A 10000-nucleotide genomic window follows, 5' to 3' on the forward strand; every position below is an offset into this window, starting at 1 on the left:
CGAAGCACAAGGATACTGTCTATCTGATGCCTCAGTAGGTGGTCTCTGATACGTCTCAGAAGGTTGTGGGCAAGAACCTTGCTTGGTATACTTAGCAGTGTAATGCCTCCCTTCCAGAGAGGGATGACCACACCCTTCAACTGGTCAGGGGAATGGTACTGGACTGCCAGATGGCAGCCAGAACACCATCCAATCCCCATGCCATAGGTTCACTACCAGCCTTTAACAGTTCAGCTGAGATGCTGCATATACCTGCTTCTATACCACTCCTCAGCTTTGAGATCGCCACTCTAACTTCAGTTAGAGAGGGAGGATCTTCACTGATTGGTGGGTCTGGCAATGTAATCTCGGCACTGCCCGCATCCAAGTTAACTGTTGATAGGTCAACCTGGTACAACTGCTCAAAATACTGCTTTCACCTGTGAAGAGGGATTGGAGCTTAGCTTTCTTAGGGCTTTGTATGCAGGACGAAGGTCATTTACCAAGAAATGGCTTTCTACTTCCTCTGCAAGACTCCTAATAATCTGTTGCTTGTCCCTTCTTCATAGGGATCGAGTTCTGCACACCTTAGAACAGTGCAAATCCCAATTCCCTGTCAGATGAGCCACATGACAGGCATCTATGGTGTCCAGTGTCTCCTACAAGATGATATTCTGTCTTGCTTTTGGACGTTCACCAATCCTTTCTTGAGCTGCATCAAGCATTTTGCGAAGGTTCCCCACAAAAGTACAGGGTCTATCAGATTGTCGAGTTCTGTAAAACAACCAGACACTGCTCAGCAAACCCCTTGCCACACTTCCCCTCTCTCAGTCTAAGTGAAACACCCTGGGGTGATCATTGAACTGCTGAGGAGTTTTGAAGTGGACCCTGCAGTTCTGGAGGATCCTCCAATGAGTGCTAACGAGTATATGGTCGATCTCCTTGGCTACATCACCTGCATCTAGCAATGTGGATCTGGATGCTGGTACCAGGAGCCAGAAAGCCTCAATTTCTGGGACCTAGCAAAGTCCCAGAAAAGGTTATTCTCGTTGCTGGCATCAGCTCCCGAACCATGGGGACCAGCTCAATCACAGCCGGATGCCGCATTGAAGTCACCCAGAACAATACAAATATTTCACTGGGGAAACCTGTCTGAAACAGATGCTAGTTTGGCGTAGAACATCTCTTCCATGTTTGCAAACATTGGTAGGAGTGTACACAGCAATAAGAGATGTGAAGCCAAATGCTAACTGCAGTCTTATTACCATCTCATCAACTGGAGTAACCTTTACTACCAAGGTCTGGAGTCTATTGGAGATGGTCATTTCTATTCCCTAGAGATGGGAAGTGTATAAGTGTAGCCATCTATACTGACTGTGTCACTGCCGCTGTCTTCTCACCTTCGAGAGAGCAGCCAGGTACCGCATAGAAGTCACCCAGAACAATATGAATATTGCCGGGGACAACTGTCTTACACAGATGCAAGTTTGATGTTGAACATCTCTTTCAAGTTTGCAAACATCAGTAGAAGCATACACAGCAATAAGAGACATGAAGCCAAATGCTAGCTTCAATCTCAATTCCATTATGTGCTCATCAACTGGAGTTACCTCTATTACTGAGGGCTAGAGTCTCCTGGAGTTGGTGACCGTCGTTGCTGCTCGACCAGTAATACGTGTAGCCACCAAGTGAGCAGCCACCTCAATTTTCAGCCTCCCCAATTACCGAGGCAGAGGCAACCGATCATTCTGACACAAAGATGTTCCATGCCCCCACCCTGACTTCCTGCCTGAGGTTTAGCCTCGGGCAGTCACTCCGGGTGGACGCCACCTCTGCCACTTTTGCCGACGCTGCTCCATATAAAAGAGGGCAGCAGGCTGTGGAACCCATGGTCCACTTACAGGGTTCTCTAAGGCTTTCCCCCCGCAAGCTTCACTCTGGGCTGGTGACTGCCATAATGCAGGGCCTACAGCCCGCCTCTCTTGCTGGGTGGGAGGAGCAGTTCCCCTCCTCCCAGCATTTCCAAATATACTAAACACTGCTGATTGTTTTTTTTATCTGAGGGGAGGACTGGCAAGACCCCCCACCCCCGAGCCTCCCATTAACCCCAGGGAGCCTAGTGACAGGAGTTGGTACATGGCCAGGGCATGTACACACACTGGTGGGCCATGATCCTGTACCTCTAAAGCATCCTGCTGCTCCGAGATCCCCCACAGTTTAGCTTAGGACCACAAGGTACCCAGTTCCCATTTGAGGCCCCAAGGAGGCACTGCAGGTCTCGATGATGGAGAGGCTGTGCACTGGCAGGGGAGGCTTATGTAGAGCTGCTCTCCTTTTCGCACTAGGCTCACCAGCAGTGGCAGCTGCAAGAGAGAAGGCATGCAAAGCACTTAACATTATTTAGGCTACCACACCATCACTTCACATCACTCTGCGCATGAAGCACCCACCCGTAAATTACCATAAATTTTCACTTCAGAAAGGAGTAATTGTAGGTCTGTGGTCAAACGAGCAATTCTTCAATGCGCCAACAACATTACTCAACCACTGTCGTTCGCTTATGACAGCACAATCGGTTAGTATTTTGCAGTACTATTCATTAGTGATGCACACAAACATCTTGAAAATGAAAATATATGAATTTGTATCATTAAATATTAAAATTTTAAAACTGATACTGATATGATTATATCCACGAAACGAACACAGCAAAATCAGTTAAATTTTATATTTATAAGAAGATTTTTGATATTTGATATCATGATACCTTGGAGACTAAATGCTATAATGTTTGAATTGAAGGATAAGAGAATGAATGATATCATTTCAAAGATTCTTGTTTGGTATGAAGTATTTGTTTTACTGAAAATTTATTAGACCCACTTTCCATCCTACAGATAGACACAACCCAGTGTGAAACACCCCTACCTACCCCTGGCACTGTCCCTGTTGCGGGAGATGCAGTCTACCAGCTGATGCAATGTACTCCTGGCATGGTGGCTACGAATGTCTACAGAAAGGATGATGGATTATATGAAATCGTATGTTGTGCTCTCATTGTCTAGGACTTCTGATGTGCCAATATAGAACCATTCTTTCTTACTCAAACCAATAGCAAGGAAAGTTTAGAATTGCCATAAACAGGAAATATTTTTTTTTTTTTTTACTGAAGCTACTGATAACTATCAGTGAAATTCTTTTTAAAGTTATCTATAGCTTTTAAACTTATACCTTTTAAGCATTCGGTAAACCTGTAACCGCTCTTCGTAGCGGTTGGGCTGTAGGTGATAATATAATCAAAACAGAATTATGACAGTATAACTAACGGCAAATTCTGTCATTTCTACTTCCTTCTATATAGATGTATCTCTTTCTTTCTCTTCACTTTTCTTCTCCATATGTGTCAAGATAGTTGGTTCTTTTAAATGTTATTAAAGAAATGGCATAACTTTAATTACACAAAAATCAAGATCTTTTTCATTAAGTCCACTTAGTAGAGAGCCTTTTACTTGACACTGCAATTTACATGTCATTTCCAATTACAATGACGTTATCTGTATTTCTAGCAGCTTGGCATTTATATGTTTATCATACTTCTAGAGCTTTTTAAAGCTATAATTTGTAATCTAGTATAATCCATGCTAAGAAAGACAAGTCCCTTGCCTAGATTTGAATACCATACATCTTATAAAATACTATGGTCTAAGGAACGAACTGAGACACCATGTTTGAAAGAAATAGTTTACACAAGGTACCTAAAAGATAAGCTGTATCACTTCGTGTTGAACCCATAGGTGAAAATGACTCTTTCATGAAGAAAAGAAAAAAATAATTTTATCTCTGGAAATTATAACCTCAAGTAAATTACGAAAATAAATATTTATCTAGCTATAGCCGATACCTTATTCTCATTAGCAACTTTCATTCCTGTCAATCTGGGTAATATATTATGAAATTTGTTGCATCACTACATTTTCTTCGAAAATAGTTCAATGACGAATATAATAAAGATGCGGAGACGACAGAAAAAAATAGGGAAAACGTATTCATATTTGTAATGAATGCTGAAAAGGTGGGTTGGACTTACCTCGGCAGTTGACAATTTGGGTTTTTATTGATATAGTGATGATACCAGTCTAATAAGAACTTAAGTTTACACATTATGTTTTAAGAAAATGACTTTAATATGCTCTCTAAACATGTTGACTTAGTAATAACATGTTGATTTAGATAACAGGAAAGGCCCTCAAAAAAAAAAAAAAAAAAAAAAAAAAAAAAAAAAAGAGAGAGAAAAAAATATTGACCTTAGATAATTTAAATAATGCTTTGGTATTTCCGTTCATACTCTACCTCCATCTATAGATAATATAAATCTCAGATGTATAAGGAAAATGTTTTAGACTGTTCATTCATTATAAATCTATAAAGAAGTCTATATATTTTCATCAACCTTAGTCGCAGAAATGTGGAGAGCAAGGCCCTTAATCCAATTGTTTGGAAAGGATTGAACTTTTCTTGCCTCTTGTTTCTGTTTATTCTCTGAAAAAAAAGTAAAAATAAGGAATTTGTTACTCATACTGCCCTGCCTCAAGAGAGTAGTGCATGAAATCACAGAAAATATTATATGGTTTGCGGTGTCCCTCAAGCCTAGTGAGGATCAATAGTGCCATAGAGCTAGACGCTGCGTTTGTACCGGGATTGTTTAATGAAAAGGAAACCAAAATTACCTCTGCTTTTGACACAGGCTGACCCAAACAGAACGAGCCTCGTCGTACAAATTTTGATCATCAGTTGGGCTGGTTCGATCTCGCTACCACTTAACACTTGTTCCTTGTGTACATTTCCGTGTGTTATTTACTACTGTATGTTGTACTATCTTACCAAGAAATAGTCAGCCTATACAACTTTATCATTTCTACACACCTGTCCGAGGTCCTACTCCCTAATAGAAATGGTAACCTTACAAGAATGATGGTAGACAAGCTAATAGCTTTTAAAAGGGTGGCCTTGCTCCCTAACCCAAGGAAAATTTCACATGGCAGGTGCCCCGTGGTTAGTCACCGAATCTACCACCAGGTGGGAAACCAAAATAGCCACAGCTCTTGTCCCAGCCTGACCTGATCAGAACGAGCCTTGTCACCGTTTAGTCGAGAACTGCCTTGGGCTCCGATCTTGGTGTCAAAGAAACATATAGGCATTAGTCATCATTACGCGAACTAGTGGGCAAAGCAGATGCCATATAGATGGGCAAAACAAACAAACTGGGACATGACACCAGAAACAGAATGGCATCACGAGGAGGCAATTATAGAAAATAGAGGCTTCATGTGACAGAGGTGCCACCTTGTGATGGACCAGCAGAAGCCAAAAAGAAGTTACAAGCGGGAAACAAACAAGCAGTTCTAGACGATCGCAATATAGCTTGTAGGGAAACGGTCTGGGAACAAGAAATTAACTCAGGTGCCAGGTAGAAGTTAAATGGGATAAGCATTGTTCAAGATTTGCTAGGACAGAGAAAAGCCCTGATGTGGGAATGATTTTGTAATGATTAGAAATAGATAAAGTGATGACAGCAAGGACGTGACCAGAGGAGCCCATATCGGAAATAAAAGGAAGCTCAGTGACAGACATCGGCAAACTAGATTTCAGATTAGGTTTCAGCCATGTTGCTTTGTCTCGTCTTGGTAAGCCATTTGAAATGATTTAGTGGCTCATCGTTATGGAACAGAGTTGACGGGAACGGGGTGAAGGACCTTGTGTTAATTTTTGGATTAAGTAAATTGAGAGATTATTATTGTCTAATAAGTCAGCTTGTGAGGTAAGAGTATATTAAGTTGGCTTGGTAAGGAATTAATAATTTTGAGAAATCTCAGCTCTACGGAAGAGTGTTATATGGTGATTATGATTGACTGCTGGAGCTTAAGAATAATTTTGTTTGCAAAATTGTGGTTATCTTCCGAATATGTATTAGTTACGTATTTCCTTGATTAAGGTTTTACTTTGATTTAGTAATTACTTGGTAATATTGATTTAGATTAGTGCATCAATAAGTATTTTTGTCTTTAATAAGATATCTTTCTAACTATTTTCTTGATATTAAATTTGCTCTTTGATGGAGAAAATCTTAAGCTTTAGCTTAATAATTGTGTAAGGACATTAAAGTTACAATTTAATGACTGGATTTAAGTCCTGCATATTTCGTAAGATAATTTCACAAATTTTTGTTCGACAATTTACAGGATTCCAATATTTACATTTGAGAAAGAAATTATTTAACTTATGACTTATTTTTCATATTGAATGCTAAAGTTCGCTGTTCTAATTATGTAATTAATGTTTGGTTGCTGTGAATTTTTATTTTTATTTATGTTTTTCTTAATGGGAAAGTAGAAGTATTGGATATTCAGATTGGTGCAATTATTGCATTTGATTATAAAGATATGAAATGATTTGTGATTGGCATATTAATTTGTAAGCGTGGCTATGCATATTGGCTATATAATCTTATATAATTAATAAATGTTATTAACTATAAATCATACTCATCTCAGCTAAATGATGTAAGTTTAATGAGTTCAATCTGTGAGAATATGACTAATATGGACTATGAAAATGATATGAGATGCTGAAAAGTTCATTATAAATATTGCTAAATAAGGGGCTACAACATTGGGCCTCAGCCTCACTACACTTAGCGCTTTTTCCCAGCTACTGTATCGTGTATTTATCAGTGTGTGTTGCAGTCCTTTACCATTAAAGAGTCAAGCCATATGTGACCAATCTATCACTGTCCTGTTCTACACTAGAAAGAACCTCTTACCGGGGGCGGGTCCAGAGACTTTTTTGGTAGGGGCACAGGGGGTAACGACAATAAATCTGGGGGACCGCCTAAAATTAACAAAAATTAAGGCTGCCCACTTCAATATTTAAATGTTACAACTAAACATTGTTTATGTTTTCATTTTGCTTCTCTTGGCCACATTAAATCTGCTGGGTGTACTTCAACCAAGTGGTAGACTAACACACAGAACACTATGATGTCAGTCCCCCGATACCGGTGCATTCGCTGTGCCAACACAAATACATCTGTAACGGGTGACTTGACAATAGATTGATTAAGTGAAAGCATGGGTGGTATGGAGTAGTCCATGATAACAGGTCAGCTTCTTTACAGATTTTTTTTCTTTTTCGCTTTCCCATGAAAAGACAACTTCCCATATTGCGATCCATCAGTCACAAACATTGCTGTACCTGTTCGCGGCTAATCGTCCAACAGAAAAGATATCAAGTTTCCTTTAGTAAGCCTGCTAGAGACAAAATTCTTCCATGGGAACAAAAACTTTTGTCTGCTATAACTTTTTTTTTTTTTTTTTTTTTTTTTTTTTTACAAATGGCTTGTTTGGTGAAAATTCTTTAACACCAAACCAAGATGTTTAACAACTTGACCTAGAAAAGGCGAACTATGTGTCGCTCATTTGCCATAACACAATTGCTATGGTAACGACCCGATTTTTGTAATCTTGGCTGGGAATTTGATGAAGATTGCCAATTGTGCATCCAGTGGCTTTCCTGTCCTCCAGCAATGTTGCAAGTGCAAGAAGGGGAAATCGGTTCTGTAAACAAAAATTATGTTCCTTGCCATCAGCACGTTTTCATGCAAGTTGTTAAATTTTGATTTTGCTGCATCCCAACAGTTCTTGCATTCATCTGTTATTTATCATGCTAAAAAATGTCATTTCTGAACACCACAGGTAATAATTAGAATAATCTTGAACTTCATCTTAACCGTCCATCATCATCAAGGAGTTAACGCCGATGGGGGCTCATAGCCGCATTCGCCCTTCGTTTCCACCTACGAGGATCCGTCATGGCAAAACGCCAGGCAGGGACTCAGCCCATCTCGAGTTCTTCACGACAGGTTTGGTCTATCTGCCCAAGCCACGACTTCCTAGGTCGTCCCACAGATCTCCACCCAGGTGGCTGTATAGGCTGAGTTGGCGATCATGGATTGTGTAGATAACAGGTCCTGTGCCAGACTAATGGTGCAACCGTTGGTTGGACACATGGTCCCGCCAACAGTACCCCATGATCCAGCACATGGACTTATTACAAAAATCTTCAAGACGAGCCTCCAAGCCACTGGATAATGTCCAGGCTTCACTACCATATAGCAAATCTGACATTATCGGGGCCTTGCAAACCCGCAGCTTGGTCCTTCTGCACAGGTACTGACATCAAATATTCTTGTCGGAAGAGTTCATGACCCCTGCTGCCAGGCCAATCCGGCTGCTGACTTCCTGGTCTGACAGCCCAAGGTATGTTAAGCTCTCTGCAACTTCAATGTCTTCGCCACAAGCATGTACTGACTGAACATGTTCTAGCAAGTCCTTGGACCTTGGTCTTGGTCCAGGAGACCTCTAGACCCAAGGGTTTTGCTTCATTGCTAAATGCATCCAGAGCCAACACTAAGGTTTCCAAAGATAGATAGGATAGCAACATCAGCAAAGTCAAGGTCTGTAACCTTGATATTGCCCAGCGTTGCTCCACAATGACAGAATAGTAGCTCTGCCCAGTATCCAGTCCATGCAAGTGTTGAAAAGAGTTGGCACAAGGACACAGCCTTGCCTCACTCCTGAACTAACAGGAAAGAAGCTCGACAGGCCCCCACCTCACTTTACAGCACTTTCAGTACCAGTATACAGGCTTGTTATTAGCCCAATAATCCTTGTTGGAATTCTTCTCAGGCTCAGGATCTCCCAGAGTGACTCCCGATGCACAGTATCCAACACCTTCTTGAGGTCGATGTAGGCTGCAAGCAGCCCACACACAAACTCACGGCGGTGCTCTACAATGTCTCAAAACGCAAGGATACGGTCTATTGTGGACTTACCAGAAGTGAATCTGGATTGCTCTGGTCTCTGGTGCCTCAGTAGATAGTCTCTGATACGTCTCAGAAGGATGTGGGTGAGAACCTTGCCTGGTATACTGAGCAGTGTGATGCCTCAGTGAGTGCTGCCGTCCCAACGGTCCACTTTCCCCTTCTAGAGAGGGATGACCACACCCCTTTAACATTTCAACTGGTATGCCGCAGATACCTGCTATTTTACCACTCTTCAGCTTGGAGATCGCCCCCATAACTTCAGTTGGGGAGGGAGAATTCAAACTGATGGGTGGGTCCAGCAACGGGATCTCGGCACTCCCCGCATCCAAGTTAACTGTTGGCGGGTCAAACTGGTACAACTGCTTAAAATACTGAGCCCAATATTACCGCACCGCAACAGGATCTGAAACAATCGGACTACATACTAAGTGAGTTGCTGTCACCTGTAAAGAGGGCTTAGAGTTCAGCTTTCTCAGGGACAAAGGTTATTAACTAAGAAAAGGCCTTCTACCTCCTCTGCAAGACTCCTAATAAACTGTTCCTTGTCCCGTCTTGACAGAGACCGAGTTCTGCGCATGTGAGAATGGTGCATTTCCTGATCCCGTCAGACGAGCTGCAAGACAAGCATCTATGGATTCCAAGATCTGCGAGATGAAACTCTGTATTGCCCTCAGGCATATACCAATCGTCTCTTGAGCTGCTTAAAGCGTTTCACGCTTGAAGGTATCCCATAGAAGAACAGGGTCCATCAGACTGTCCAGCATTGTGAAACAACCAGAGATTACCTCAGCAAACCCACAAGCACACTCCCCCTCCCTCAACCTGTCCAAATGAAACACCCTAGGGTGATCAATGGACCGCTGGGGAGTTCTGAAGTGGACCCAGAGGGTAGCCACAACCAATCTATGATCAGTACCACAGAACTCGGCACTCCCTTACACCTTGCAATTCTGGAGAATCCTCCAACAAGTGCTAATGAGTATGTGGTTGTTCTCCTTGGTTGCATTATCTGCATCACTGTACCATGTCCAATGATGTGGGTCTGGGGGCTGGTACCAGCAGCAAGAAATCCTCAATTTCTGGGACCTAGCAAAGTCCCGGAAAAGGAGGCTATTCTCACTACCGGCATTAGCTCCTGAA

The sequence above is a fragment of the Penaeus vannamei genome, chromosome 1 (genome assembly GCF_042767895.1).
Source record: "Penaeus vannamei isolate JL-2024 chromosome 1, ASM4276789v1, whole genome shotgun sequence".
Taxonomy (NCBI): domain Eukaryota; kingdom Metazoa; phylum Arthropoda; class Malacostraca; order Decapoda; family Penaeidae; genus Penaeus; species Penaeus vannamei.